We start from the raw sequence: 16,063 nt of genomic DNA, 5'->3' as shown, positions 1-16,063 counted from the left end.
CAGACTCCTACTCCACTTTCTTTCTTTTTTTTCTTTTTGTACTTTGTCTTTTTTTCTAGGGCCGAACCCGCAGCACGTGGAGGTTCCCAGGCTAGGCGTCTAATCAGAGCTGTAGCTGCCGACCTACACCACAGCCATGGCAACGCAGATGCAAGCCTGGTCTGCGACCTACACCTCAGCTCACGGCAACAACGGATCCTTAATCCACGGAGCGACTCCAAGGATCCAACCCCCAACCTCAGGTTCCTAGTCAGATTCCTCTCCACTACCCCACTTTCTAACTCGAGCCCAAACTTCTCCATCTGCAAGGGGCAGACGCTGCCTGCTCTGGCCACTTCTTTGAGCCTCACGTTTCTCTCAGCTCCCACATGTAGGAATGACGTTTTATTTCTCCTGTTGATCTATCTCACGTCAATTTAACTGTCTGGCCAGCCAGAGAACCTACAAGAGAAGCAAGGAATGGCTCTCCTCTCCTTTGGTCCCGGCAAGTCAGCCCGGAGGCCTCACTGGCCGGATGCTGCCCTCTCCAAAGCCAGCAGGTCCGGATCCTGGGACTTCTGAGAAGCAGGGCAGAAGATAAAAACTCCTACTGCACTGGTCTCCAGAGTCTCTGCACGTGGGGTGTGCTGAAAGCGAGAGTGGTGAGAGTCCTTTTCTTTTTCTGAATTTAGTTCAGCAGGAGAAAACACCTGCGTGAACCGCTCCTTGGGTGGTGACTCTGGCAAAGAAGATCTGTTTGGAGCGTTTCGTTTCCTTTGCTCTCGTTTCCTTCTCTCTCTCTCTCTTGTTTCCTTTTCTTTTTTTTCTTTTTTAAGGGCCGCAGCTATGGCATAGGGAGGAGGTTCCCAGGCTAGGGGTCGAATCAGAGCTGCAGCTGCTGGCCCACACCACAGCCACAGTAACGCTGGATCCGAGCCACGGGTGCGACCCACAGCACAGCTCACAGCAACACCGGATCCTTAACCCACTGAGCGAGGCCAGGGACTGAACGAGTCAGATTCATGTCCACTGAGCCTCGTCGGGAACTCTGAGTATCTTGTTTTCTATTGATTCTGTTCCTCGTGGAGACGGCAGTTGTCTCCTTTCATTTTTTGTCCCTCGTGCTGTGTCCTAAGAAGGAAAACCATAAAGTAGGACATGGGCATAAGTCCTCTACACTGTCTTTCAAGCCAGCCTCACACACAAGCAGTCATGGTTCTCACCAGACTGGTGTCTGTTGGGACAAACTTCCCTGTGGGTCTGCAACGTAAAACCAGATGCGGTTTTCCTTCCACGATGGTCTGTGTCCCGAGAGCTTGGCTTTGTGACCAGTGAGAATACGAAGCCTGGCCTCTGCCTTCCAGAAAGGACATACCCCGGGCTGCACCTGGTGGCTGTTCAAACAGGCTGGGACTCCAAGAGAGAAAGTCACAATCCTTGTTCTTTGTCCACACAGGCCAGCTCTCCGAAGTCTGTCACTGGGGTCACAGTCCATACAGGACCTCTGTCATCTCCACCTCCACTGCTTCGCTGGTACTGGAAAAGTCCCACCCGCAGCCCCTGCCTGGCGTCACAGGCTGGAGGGTCTAAGATGGGAGGCATCGCGCGTCCCCGAGAGAGGCCAGAGGCACTGTTTTCTCTGCTCCATTCTCACGGCCATGACAACGGAGGCCTCTGCCTTCTGAGGCCAACTCTGGGAGGGGACCCTCCAGTTCTCGGGAGGGTTTTCTCTTTTCTACCCTCTTGTGAGATGCCTCTTGGTTAAACCATAAAAAGGCTTACTGGTTTGCGTCACTACAAGATTAATAAATACAACTTGTCAATGGCCTGATGACAGGTCTTCTGAATTGGAAAAACTTCTATCTTAGAAAGTAAGTTTTAGAGAACTCTCATTCTCTCTTTTTTTGCAGGGGGTGGGGTGGGGTGGGGGGGCACCGTGCCTGTGGCACATGGAAGTTCCCAGGCTGAGGGCCTACGTGAGCAACAGCTACAGCAATGTCAAGATCCAAGCCATGTCTGTGACCTACACCACAGATCAAGGCAACACTAGATCCTTATCCCACTGAGCGAGGCCAGGAATCAAACCCACATCCTCATGGATAGTAGTCAGATTTGTTTCCGCCGAGCCACAACAGGAATTCCACTCCATAGAGAACTCTCATTCTAAGCAATTGTCCTATTAATACCTAAGGAAAGGCCAAATTAAAAAGTGGATACAGGGAGCTCCTGCTGGGGTGAAGTGGATTAAGAATCCCACTGCAGTGGTTTGGGCCACTGTGGAGGTGCAAGTTCAATCCCTTTATTGAACAGCAGTGGGTTAAAGGATTTGGCATTGCCGCAGCTGCAGCAGAGGTCCCAACTTTAGCTCGGATTTGATCCCTGGCCCAAGCACTTCCATGTGTCATGGATTTGGGCATAAAATTATATATATATATATATTAAAACACATTTACATTTATATATATGGTGTAATATGCTGTTGTTAAAGTGGATACAAAGTATAATGACTAGCCTTAGGGACTCCCTTAACAGGATGACAAAACAGAAGTTAGACAAACAGAATTCCACCATAAACACCTCTTCTGGAAGACTGCCCCAACTCCTCTGCAAACCCCCAGGCCCTCCTACACATAACGAGGAAATGGAGCAGCTGGAGCCCAGGCCATGCTCAGGAGCTAACAGAGCCTCTACCCTTGTCTCAAAAACCCACAAACACTTCCAGAAATATAAAAACCTAACCCAAATGTTTTTCGAGTTCACATGATCTGGGATAATCTTTGGTAAATAAAAGCTACTTTAAGTTTGTTGATTTAGTTAAACATGTCTTTAGAAGAATCAGCATTAAATACAATGCAGAAAAAACTTACATTCTACTTGGGTCTACTAGTCAAATAAGTTCATGTTATTTCTGTTGCAAAAACGTGTCAGCAGGAAAAACAACTTGGGATAATGGCTGACTTTGTCTAACAATATCTCACGAAGTTTTCAGGGTAGTTAAAATATCAACGTTGGGAGCAAATGATTTAGACAGATGTAAGTGGGAGAAGAGCTTTTAGGTGAAGTTTTTAACAATAATCATGCTTTATGTTCTGTGTACTTAAAAATAGTTTTCTAGGAGTTTCCGTCGTGGCCCAGTGGTTAACGAATCAGACTAGGAACCATGAGGTTGCAGGTTCCATCCCTGGCCTCGCTCAGTGGGTTAAGGATCCAGCGCTGCTGTGAGCTGCAGTGTAGGTCGCAGATTCGGCCTGGAACCTGCGTTGCTGTGGCTGTGGTGTAGGCCGGCAGCTACAACTCCAATTAGACACCTAGCCTGGGAACCTCAATATGCCACAAGTGTGGCCCTGGAAAAAGACAAAAATTAAAAAAAAAAAAAAAAAAAAGGTTTTCCAGATCTCTTTGGTAACTTGAAACATTAGAGTTTTTGGAAAGTTAGGTTAAATGAGGAATACTGATCATTTCCAAATAAGATATTAATTACTAAGTTTACCTACTCTTGTCTTATTATAGGGAAAATAAAGATATATGCGTCTATTAAAAAACATGTCTTGTACTACATTGAAAGCCTGCAGTATGAAAAAAGTGTCTTTCTAGAGATTATGAATATATTTATAAATTTGCCAATCTAAAGAATGTTGTTATAACAGACAATACACAATCGCTTACTCCTTCGTTGTTCACTAGAAATTAAGATTTCTAATGGTAAAAAATTCTAATTAACATATATAATTAAAACTACTAGAAATAATAAGGGAAATATCTCTGTAAGCAAGAAAAACAGGATATGTGTTTTTTTGTAAGAAAAGGGATGAGGAATGGAGATGCATTTCTATTGAGGGAAATAAAAGTGATTTTGTCCTAAAATAAAGCTAGTTATTTAAGAACAGGAAAAAAGAAAATGAAAAACAAACTGAAATAGAAAATTACAGAAGGTTTAACTTCTTTAATCTTGGGAAAGGAATTTTATGTCAAGCTAAGACCGGAATGAGTGTATTTAAGTTAAAAAACTGTATTACTCTTGGAAGTTCCTGTTGTGTCTCAGCGGTAACGAGCCTGATTGGTATCCATGAGGATGAGGGTTGGATCCCTGGCCTCGCTCAGTGGGTTGGGGATCCAGCGTTGCCGGGAGCTATGGTGTAGGTCACAGATACAGCTCAGCCCCATATTGCTGGGCTGTGTCTGTGGCCAGCAGCCGTGGCTCTGATTCAACCCCTAGCCAGGGAATTTCCATATGCCGCAGGTGCAGCCCTAAATTAAAAAAAAAAAAAAAAAGAATTACGTTACTATCAAAAATAAGCTGGTACAAAATTAAAAATAGTTTCCCTTTCTGTTAAAAGGACAAAGTTTTCTTAGATAATGGATCTGCTCCTGATAAGATATTATTAAATGTTTTTCTTTTCCTTTTAGATGATCTGCCTAGAAAACAAAGATTTTGCGTCTTATCAAAACTATTCTCTGTGCTTTATCAGGTCTTCATTTGATTTTGCTCACAATTACGTGACCTTCTGCATTTGCCCTGCAATCTTTTACTGTCACTTTGGTTAAATGGATAATTAGATACTATTTCATAATAATCTGTGATCTTATTTAGTCAAGTGTCCAAACCTTTTCACATTTTTTACAAACGTTCCCAAATTCAAGTGCTAAATGAAGTTTTGGTCTAGAACTAATTTGGGATTTTTCCAGAAGGCCCCAGAACATCTTAAAATATTTGTTTTCCCTCCTTATTAAAAAAAAAGGGAGGGGGGAGAGTTAAACTACCTAGGCTTCTTTGGCGTATTAATTACACAGGAAGCATTGTTAAATATGACAAACATTGTTATATTGTATGGGTGAATTTTATTAATACAAATCTTGTAAAAATGTATAAAATTCCTAAACTTCTGAAGTCCTCATATAACATTCTGTCATAATTCTAGTTACTATCTTAAAATTTGTCACAGGAAAACCTAATTTCTTTATCGATTACATTGCAATGAGCTCTCATCAGATCTGACACATGCGGGAATCAGATCTCTGACAGAGCAGGATCAGGTCTTCGACACAGCAGGAGCTCCACACAGGTTTCTAGTATCTCTAAGATCATCAAACTGAACTGGGTAAGAATTTCCAGAACTAATGGAAAAACTGGGTTTAAGCAGAACAAGAATTAATGACATGGGACTAAATGAACCGATCGATGATTATAATTTTTTGACTTTCTTGTGCTGAAATATTGCTGGTTCTTTAATCTTTTATTTTTCTGCTAGAAGGAAATCATTCCTCTTAACTTATAGCAATTTGGTAAAATATACCTTTGCAAGCAGCATTAAAACTTTCTGTTTCTCTCCCTACCTGATTTCTCCAGAATTTGGAAACTCTTAGTGAGATGCTTATTTTCACATCTAGAGTTATTTGCATACGTTCAGTGCGAGTCAGTTCGCCTTGGATGGGACACAGGTGGAAACACAGCTCGGTCGTCAAGGCTCTGACGGGATGTCCTACGTGGGAGACATGGACGGACCCAGAAAGGACCACAGCTCACCTCACGAAGCTAATAAGGCCCCCGAAACACCCACCTGGTGCCTCACTTCCAGGATTCCCGAAGCCTCACAGGTGAGTGAGGAAAAACCACAAAATGGGGCAGAAGGCAGGACCCTTATGAGATATAGAGCAAGGATCCAAGAAGAGACAAACAGAAAACAGCCCACGGGCCGGGCCCGCATATGCCCTTGTTTGGGGTGAGAAGGCCCAGAGGAGGCCTGTCATCTGGAGACTGGCTAACTGGGCATTCTGGTTTCCAGTCAAGCACAGCATTTAAAGGGACACAAAAGTCGTCAATATTTTGGATGGTTGACTCCCAGGTAGAAGCAACTCCATCTTGAGCCTAAAAATTTTTTTTTCAACAGACTCCAAAGCCAGCCACTCCCTCAGCTTCCAGTTGGACATTTTTTTTTAGATTGCCTGTCTTTCCCTTACTGATTTTGTGTGTTTATTATCTCTACTAGGTTACAAGTTCTTTGCCAGGTACACACTCTGCAAATATCTACCTCAGGTCTGTGGCTGGCCTTTCACTCTTACGATTGTATTTGTTAAGGAATTGCAGCTCTTCATTTTAACATGGCCCAATTTACCAATCTGTCATGTTTCCTTTATGGTTAGTGCTTTTTATGAAGTCTACACCAAATTCAAGGTCATGAAGATAATCTCCTGTGCATTCTTAGGAAACAAAAACACTAACTTGAAAAGATCACTGCAGCACTGTTCACAACAGCCAAGACATGGTGACAACTCTGCGTCCATCAGTGGATGAACCGATAAAGAAGCTGTGGTGTACACATGCCATGGGAAATTATTCAGCCACTAAAAAAAAACGAAACTGGGAAACCTTGCCATCTGTGTCCACACGGATGAGCCTGGAGAGCCTTATGCTAAGTGCAATTAAGTGAGACACAAAGACAGATGTGTTAGATCTCACTTTGATGTGGAATCTTAAAAAACAAACAAAACCAAACTCACAGAAAAAGAGATCAGGTTCGTGGAAAGTGGGGGGTTGGGGGGAGAGGGAGGGGGCTGAGGAAGGTGGTCCAAAGGTACAAACTCCCCACTAAGACAGGTAAGTTCCAGGGATGCGACGCACAAAAGGCGACTGCAGCTCACCCTGCAGGATGCCACCTGTGAGGATCGTTGGGAAAACAAGCTTTGGGAGTTCTCCATACAAGAAGAAATTTTTTTTTCTTTTCCATTTCTTTTTATTGCATCCACATGAGATGATGGTTGTTAGCTAAGCTTATTGTGGAAATCATTTCACGTTATGTTTTACACCTGAAACTCAGTGACATATGTCAATTAGATCCCGTTAAAATATGGGGGGGGGGGATCTTTGTTATTTAAATCATTTACATTGAGTTCTACAGTCTTTCCCAAACAGATTTTGCTGTAGGACATGCAGAAGGGTTGCAGACATATTTCTTTTACTTGTGGATATCGAGTCGGCACGGCAGCATTTTTGAAAAGACCATCCACAGCTGGTTAAGCCGCAGCATCGTCCTTACAACAACCAAAGGCAGACTGTCCCCGCATTTCTATTCTGTTCTAGTGGTCCATCTTGCCTACCCTTGTGCCAGCGCCACCCTGCCTTAACTGCTAATCCCTTGAAGTCAATACCTCGTAGTAATACCAGCGACTTTGTTCCTAAGGAAAACTTTTGCTATAATGGCCCATTTGTTTTCGTATGTGCTTTAGAATCAGGTTGGCTGTTTCTATGTAACCCTAATGGGATTCTGACTGGGATTAAACTGAATCTGTTCATCAATTTGGGGAGAACTCTAATCGTGACACTATTGAGTCTTCCAATCCATGAACATGGTATAACCCTCCATCTGTTCAGGGTTGCTTCAATTTCTCTCAGTAGTGTTTTGTGGGGTTTGATGTAGAAGTTGTGTACATTTTTTATTAATTCCAAGGTTCTTCATCTATTTTCGAGGTTATTATAAACTATTATCTTTTAAATTTTATTTTTCTATTAGTTTTGTTGCAATATTGAAAATACAATGTTATATGCTGACCTCATTTCATGAACTTGTTAAATTTACTTACGAATTCTAATAGGTTTTCATGGAGTCTTTTGAGTTTTTGTAAGTACAACAACTTGTTGAGTGAAGATTTCTTTTACCTTTTCTTTGTTAATGTGGCAATTTATACTGACTGATTTTTAGGCAGTTCTGAAATCAACCCTACTAGTTTATGCTGTATTAGACTTTTGTATTTGCTAATTTTTTAAGGATTTTTTTTTCTAGAGTTTGGCCTATAATTTCCCTTTCTTGTATGTTTTGGAATTAAGACTATAATGGCCTTAAAGAAGAGTTGAAAAGTAGTCCCTCTCTATTCTCTGAGACCAGTTGTGGAAGACTGCCACGGTTTCTTTATTAAAGGATTATTAGAATTCACCAGTGACATCATTGAGTCTAGTGGGATTTCTGTGTGGAGAAATATACATATACACACACACATATATGAGTTTTCTCTTTGTGTTCATTTTGATAAGCTATGTTTTCCTACAGATTTCTGAATTTCATCAAAATTTTTTTGGCCCATGGCGTGTGGAAGCTCCTGGGCCAGGGATCAAACCTGCACCATGGCAGCAACTCAAGTCACAGCAGTGACAATGCTGGATCCTTAATCCACTAGGCCATCAGGGAACTCCTGAATTTAACCAACTTTGTGTGTGTGTGTCTTTTTAGGGCCACACCCACGGCACGTGAAGGTTCTCAGACTAGGGGTCGAATCAGAACTGTAGCCACCGGCCGACACCACAACCACAGCAACATGTGATCCGAGCCACATCTGTGACCTACACCACAGCTCACAGCACCACTGGATCCTTAACCCACTGAGCAAGGCCAGGGATCAAACCTGCGTCCTCATGAATGCTAGTCAGATTCGTTTCTGCTGAGCCATGATGAAAACTCACCAGAATTTTTAAAAAAATTTTTATGATTGATTTACAACGTTCTGTCAATTTCTGCCGTACAGCAAAGTGACCCAGTTACACATACACACACATTCTTCTTCTCACCTTATCCTCCATCATGTTCCATCTCAAGTGATTGGATAGTTTTCTGTGCTGTAATACCACAGGATCTCAATGCTTATCCACTCCAAATGCAATTGTTTGCATCTACCAACCTCAAACTACCACCAAAATTTTAAATAGCATCTGGTTACTCATTATTTTATTAGATGTTCGTATCTGTAGAACTTTAAGGATATCCTATTTTTTCCCATTCGTATTGGCAATTTGTGTCTTTGCTTTCTATTCACAATGGCATGCTAAAGACACTATCAATTTCATTATTCTTTCCAAATAATACATTTTTTGGGGTTTCCTATTTTCTCTGTTGAACATCTGGTTTTTGTTTTATAAACCTCTGCACCTAATTTGTTATTTTAATTCTGCATGTATTTTAGTCCTTATAGGACACTAAATTATTGCTTCATACGGGCAATACTCATTTAGATTTGCCCTTGTGTTATCCTTTTTCATTTTCTTAAATTATGATCCTGTGTTTCCATGATTCTGTATGGGACTATTTTTCTTCTTCCTGTAGAATCCCTTTTAGTGCATATCTTCTAGGGATGAATACCTTCTGACTTTTTTGTCTGAAAATGCCTTAAATTTGGTTTTTTTTTCTTTTTAAATTATTTTTATTTTTTTCTATTATAGTTGGTTTACAGTGTTCTGTCAATTTTGCCTTAATTTTGAAAAATATTTTTGTTTGGTGTAGTATTCTTGCTCAACAATTATTCTCTTTCAACACTTTTAAAAATTTATTCCAGGGGTCTTCCAGGTCCCATCATTTCCACCGAGAAGTCACCTGTCACTCTTTCATTGCCCTTGTGCCTACAGTGCTTTTTTTATCTAGCTGCTTTAAAGATCTTCATTTGGTCTTTGGATTTAATAGCTTGATTATAATATGCTTAGGTGTTTTTTTAAAAATTCATCCTGCTTTTGGTTTATAGGCTTAAATCTGAGGTTTCTTGGTTGTTGTTCATTAGTTTCGGATAATCTGCAGTCACTTTTATTAAAATATTGCTTCTGCCTCAATCCGGTATTTTTCTATCTTGGATACTTGAATTTCAAGAATACATAATAAAGTTGACCCTTGAACAACAGGGGTTTGTACTGTGCAGGTCCACTGATACGTGAATTTTTTCAATAAATACAGCAACGCTATGTGATCCACAGCTGGTTGAATCTACAAACCAGGGCTCATGGGTTTGGAAGACCAACTATAAAGTTATGCATGAATTTTCAACTGTGCAGGGTTTGACGCCCCAACTCCATCTTGTTCAAGGATTCGCTGCACCCTCTTTTCTGTATTTTCCTCCCTTTTTACTCACTAGGTTTCAGTTTGCATATTTTGAATTGATCTTTCTTCTATTTCACTAATATTTTGGTCTTGTGTAGCTAATCTGCTTTTAAACCTATTTATTTACTTCTTAATTGCAATTATTGTATTTTTCAGTTCTAGTATTTCTTTTATTTATTTATTTTTATTTTATTTTTTTATTTTTTTGTCTTTTTGCTATTTCTTTGGGCTGCTCCCGCGGCATATGGAGGTTCCCAGGCTAGGGGTCGAATCGGAGCTGTAGCCTCCGGCCTACGCCAGAGCCACAGCAATGCAGGATCCGAGCCGCGTCTGCAACCTACACCATAGCTCACGGCAACGCCAGATCGTTAACCCACTGAGCAAAGGCAGGGACCGAACCCACAACCTCATGGTTCCTAGTCGGATTCGTTAACCACTGCGCCACGACGGGAACTCCCAGTTCTAGTATTTCTACTTGCTTTTTTTTTTTTTTATAATGAATTCAAATACTCTGGTCAAAGTCTCCATTTTTCCCTGGTATACTGATATATTAATCACAGCTATTTGAAACTCTTTTTCCAGTAATTCTAATTTCTGGGTTTCCTTGGGATGGTTTTATTGACCTTTTTTCCTCCTGTTTTCCAGTCATAAGGTATGCCATGCCCAGCAAATTTTTATTGACTATTGGACATTGTTTATGAAAATGTCTACAGGTTCTAGAAAGTGTTATCTTCCTTTGCTAGCAGATGAAGTGGGCCACTAATGTTCAGTCCCAGTGAGGAACGGGGATCGCTACAGGCTCCATCTTCCTCTAGGTCAACTTCACGCCGATCATAAGCTCCAGGTGTTCCAACTGAGGGCCCGTGGGGCCTGAACTCCAAAACCTCTCTCCTCAGCCCTGAGTGATTACTAGAGCATTTGCTCTCTCTCAGATACTTTTATTTGGCTTCCAGCCTCCATCTCTGCACAGTGAGAGTTTAACAGACGCCTTGAGGGAAATCCTACAGGGTATGGGGATCTGTTGCCGAACTCTCTTCTCACAAAAATCTAGCCTCTGAGCCTCTCATTTGGTCTCTCCAGCATTAGACTGCGGAAAGCTCTGCCGGCTTTTCCACTCTGAACAGCAGTCATTTCCTCAACCCTCTTGCCTGAATTCTCACCTCTCGCTCCACACCCACGATCAACACAGGCCCCGAGGAAAGAAGTGGCTGCACAGGCAGCTCAATTCTCTGCAGAATCTCCTCTAGGATTCTGTCCCCTTAACTCCTGTTTGCCTCACCAGTCCTGTGAAGCTTTCCAAACTATGTATTTATCTTACTTCTCTAGCTGTTCTTAGAGGAAGTACTGTTCAATGCAAGTGTTATGCCATACCTGGAAGCTGGTTATCTTTTAAACACTAGGTTTATCGCATTCTCGGCAGCCTGAGTTCCTCATTGCCCAGAGAATAAAATCCAAACTCCTTATCAGAGCAGAGAAGTGCCTTTCTGCCATCTGGTCCTAGAGTATCTTTCTAACCATATCGCCTGCTGTCCCCTGTCACTCACTCTTAGTCAAACTGAACCATTCATTAATCCTCAGAGACATCAAGCTCATCCACCTTCTGCACCTGCTGTATCTCCAGTGAGAAACTCACTTTCCTTTCTCGACTCCTGCCAAGTTACTGCTGATCATTAAGGCTCATCTTAAGTGCCACTTGCTCTATAAAGCCACTGCCAGGGCCGCCGACACAGTTAGATGCTCCTTCCTGTATGCACCTATGTTGATGGCCCCATTTCAACACTCCCATTGATACAGTGTCTGTTACTGCATCTGTCTTCTCCAGCAGACTCTTGAGATGCCGCCTCAGGGCTGTGCTATGATGATGTGCCCTCAATGACCAGCATGGTGCTTGGCATATAAAGAGCTCAGGTTTCGGGGACTTGGTTTTGCACATGTTTCTTTGAATCAAGAGCTCTTGACCTTGTTTCCACTTCCTAGCCTAACAATTTCAGTCTCCCTCCTGCCTTTCCAAGCCAAACACCTGCCACAAATGGCCTCTGCATTAATTACCTCAATTTCATCATCCAATATTTCTTCCTCTACTGAAATATGGCACTGCCCTCCCTACCTCACAGAAACAGATCCCTTGAAATGTTCAATAATTTCTTCTCATTACATAACTTGTTTTAAAATAATTTGTATACAAGACATAAAAATAGCCAATAGGTTCACGAAAATGTGCTCAACATCACCAATCATGGGGGAGATGCAAATAAAACCTACAATGAGAGATCACTCCACACCTGCCAGAAAGGCTATCATCAAAAAGACAAGAAATAACAAGAGCTGGTGAGAGTGTGGAGAAAGGGGAGCCTACGGCACTGTTGGTGGGAATTGAAAGTGGTGCCATGCTGTGGACAACAGGATGGATGTTCCTCAAAAAACTAAAACTAAAACTACCATACAACCCAGCAATTGCACTTCTGGGTATTTAGCTAAAAGAAACAAAATCACTAACTCAAAACAATCCCTGCACTCCCATGACCACTCCAGCATTATTTACAACAGCCAAGGCATGAAAACAACCTGAGTTCACCCATAAACGAATGGATTTTTAAGATGTAGAACACACATGAACACACACACACACACACGGAATGTTATTTAGTCATGAGAAAGGAAATCCTGCCATTTGTGACAATATGGATGGACCTTGAGGGCATTACACTGAGATAAATCATACAGAGGAAGACAAACACTAAATAACCTCACCTATTGTGAAATCTTTTTTAAAAACTGAACTCAAGAAGGGGAAGAGCAGGGTCCACCAGGCTTGCAGAACGTAAATCAATGCAGCCACTATGAAAATTAGTGTGGGAGTTCCCGCTGTGGCTCAGTGGTTAACAAATCTGACTACTATCCATGAGGACTTGGGTTCGATCCCTGGCCTCGTTCAGTGGGTTAAGGATCTGGCGTTGCTGTGAGTTGTGGTGTAGGTCACTGACAAGGCTTGGATCTGGCGTTGCCGTGGCTGTGGTGTAGGCCAGCAGCTATAGCTCCAATTCGACTGCTAGCCTGGGAACCTCCATTATGCTGAGGTGAGGCCTTAGAGAAAGGCATTAAAAAAAAAAAAAAAAAAGAGAGAGAGAGAGAGACATGCAACCCCGTGTTCACAGCAGCACTGTTTACAATCGCCAAGACATGGAAGCAACCCAAGTGCCCAGCAGCAGACAAATGGATAAAGATGTGGTACATGTGTACAATGCAATATTATTCAGCCATAAAACAGAAGGAAATAATGCCATTTGCAGCAACATGCACGGACCTACAGAACACAACGCATATTGAAATTAACCAGAGAAAGGTAAGTACTGTATTATATCACTTATATGTGGAATCTGAAAAATAATGTGGGAGTTCCCATCATGGCTCAGTGATTAACGAATCCAACTAGGAACCATGAGGTTGCGGGTTCAATCTCTGGCCTCGCTTAATGGGTTAAGGATCTGGCATTGTCATGAGCTGTGGTGTAGATTGCAGACGTGGCTCAGATCCTGTGTTGCTGTGGCTGTGGCATAGGCCAGCGGCTGCAGCTCTAATTAGACCCCTAGCCTGGGAACCTCCACATGCCACGGGTATGGCCCTATAAAGACAAAAGACAAAAAATACAAAAACAAAAAATAATGCAAACGATTGTATATGAAAAACAGAAACAGACCCCTAGACACAGAAAACAAACTACTGGTGACAAAAGGGGAGAAGAGCAAATAAGGAAGATGATATATAGACAAACTAGTCTATATAAATAGATGAGCAGCAAGGGTATATTGCAAAGCACAGGGAAGCATGGCCATTGTTTTCAATAACTACTCATGGAGTATAATCCGTAAAAATATCGAATCACAGTGCTATAAACCCAAAACTGATTTATTATAAATCAGCTATACTTAAATTTTCTTAATTGAACTCAAAGATACAGCAATCAGACTGATGCTAACGATCGGGTTGGGGATGGGCAAAATGGGTGAAAGTGGTCAAAAGAAGCCACCTTTTATACATTGTAAGATAAGTAAGTCCTGCAGTGTAGTGCATGGCGACGACACTTGACACTGTAGAGGACACTGGAAAGTTGCCCAGAAAGTAAATGCCAGATTTCCCACCAGGAAAAACTAACTCTTAAGTACGTGTGGTGATGGATGTTCACTAAACTTACTGTGGTAATTATTTCTCAATAAATACACATGTCAAGACATTATGCTGTGACTAAAACGAATACAGTGTGATGTGTCAGTTACACCTCAATTGAAATGAGTTACGATTCATCTGCATATGTTTCCCTGATGCACAGCCAGAAAACGCGGGGCTATTTCTATCAGACGACCTTGCCCATAGTAGGTCAGATAAAGAATGAAGGGCACCTTCCAAGTCTGACCTTAGTCCTGTCCCTCCTCGTGGCCACTTCGTCAGCGAGGACTGCTGAGCCTCAGCTTGTGACGACACTCCACTCCTGTGTGTAAACCGTGTGGGGCTGCAAGAGAAGTCAAGAGAAAATGGTCAAAAGCGGGTCGGCTGAGAGCAGCTGCAATGCTGCTCTAACTAGACCCCGAGACAGCAGAGGTGATGGCGCCACGGCCTGGTCAGCCAGGTGTGCAGCCTGCCCGGGTATGGCCACAGGTGTCCACAGTCATGAGGAGAGGCTGCGGGTCTGACGACTGGGTTTCTAAGCCAAGATCCTTGGTGCCAATTTGGGGGTCCTAACAGGTGTAACCCAAATTACTGGGAAACGGAGCTAGAAGAGCAGTCAAAAGAATGAGGGGCCTTCATGGCTCTGCGGTAAGGAACCCCACTAGGATCCATAAGGCCGCAGGTTCCATCCCTGGCCTCGCTCAGTGGGTTAAGGACCCGGCGTTGCTGTGGCTGTGGTATAGGCTGGCAGCTGTAGCTCCAACTCCACGCCTAGCCTGGGAACCTCCATATGCCCTGGGTGCTGGCCTAGAAAGGGAAAAAAAAAAAAAAAAGAATGACGGGGAGCTTCCGCTGTGGTGCAATGGGGCCAGTGGTGGTCTTAGGAGCGCTGGGACCTGGCACAGTGGGTTAAGGATCCGGCATTGCCCCAGCTGCATCTTAGGTTGCAACATCTGCTCAGGTCTGATCCCCAGCCTGCCAGGGAATTCCATATGCTGCAGGGTGGCCAAAAAAGGAAAAAAAGAAAAAATAGGAATGAGAGAGCGTTCCCTGGTGGTCTAACGGTTAGGACTCAGCACTTTCACTGTTGCCTATGGGTTCACCCCCCAGCCGGGGAACTAAGACCTCACGTGAAACCATTTTTAAAAATGAATGAGGGAAAGCTGCCCTGGGTGACAAATCACAGATGCCACCTACCAGTAGGGGCCAGGGCGGAAGTCAGGAAGGGTGGGGCCGGCAGGAACCAAGGAGCCCCCCGCCAGGCCCTCAGGTGGGTGTCCCGGCTCTGGCTCCCCTCCTCTGCGCGCTCAGGTGGGTGTCTCCGGCGCAGTGGCTCCAGGGCCCGGCTGCCTCCTCCCAGCTCGGTTCCTCCCGCCCTCTCCTCCGTCCTCAGCGCGCAGCTTGCAGCCGCCTCCCGGCCCCGGCCCCGCCCCGGCCCCGCCCCGGCGGGCGCCCCCCAGCTTGCGATGTCACCAAAGCCAGGTCTCCGGCTCTTCCTCCGCACCGAGAGCCACGTGCTTCTAACTTTCTAGTGGAAACTTCTGTCACCGCGAAGTCCATTCACAAGTCGGGAAATAAAAACAGAATCCCGTTACCCAATAAAACCCCACCTTCTTCTCTCCGCCTGTGCTGAGACCCTCTGCCTCACAGCGGCCGCGCGCAGAGCCCTCGGCCCCGCCCAGAGCCCTCGGCCCCGCCCCTCGACCAGGGTTCCGGGTGCAAAACGGTGGCGCGGCCCCTCCGCTCAGGACATGCGCAGGAGCCCGGCGGGCCCTCGCGACGCAAGATGGCGGCGGGGCCGTGCGCAGAGGCTGGGGTGGTGTGCAGAGGCTGCGCCCGTGCTGCGCGCTGGAGCGAGAGCTGCGCATGCGCCTGCCTGGCGGGAGGGCGCGTGCTCTAGGACCCGCTCCAACGTCGTTCTCAGCTCAGGGAAGTGCGTTTGTTCTGAGCTGGAGTTGGTCTTGGTCGGTCGGCTTGAGTGACACGAGAAGGGGGCGCTGTTGGGAACCCTTTTGGGGGACCGACTGGAAAGGGTTGGAAACAATCAACTCATCTTCCTCTGCGAAACT

The 16,063-nt window shown here is 44.1% G+C and overlaps 1 long non-coding RNA gene across 1 annotated transcript in view; it reads right to left on the bottom strand.

Annotated features, from left to right (window-relative positions):
* The window catches only part of LOC110261650 (uncharacterized), a 55,511-nt gene extending 39,847 nt beyond the window's left edge, over positions 1–15,664 (bottom strand). The window contains exons 1-2 of the long non-coding RNA XR_014809431.1: positions 15,605–15,664; positions 14,242–14,337 (exon numbers count right to left, since the gene is read on the bottom strand). This is a non-coding gene — a long non-coding RNA (uncharacterized LOC110261650). The remainder of the gene's footprint in view (positions 1–14,241; positions 14,338–15,604) is intronic.
* Positions 15,665–16,063: the final 399 nt, after the last annotated feature.

Source organism: Sus scrofa, chromosome 7 (assembly GCF_054392235.1).
Source record: "Sus scrofa isolate SSC_HxYL_T2T_F1_AM1 chromosome 7, Sscrofa_HxYL_maternal_Yorkshire_Landrace_v2.0, whole genome shotgun sequence".
In the NCBI taxonomy this organism is placed as follows: domain Eukaryota; kingdom Metazoa; phylum Chordata; class Mammalia; order Artiodactyla; family Suidae; genus Sus; species Sus scrofa.
Note: the sequence above shows the minus strand (reverse complement) of the source record. Positions and strands in the feature narration are given on the sequence as shown.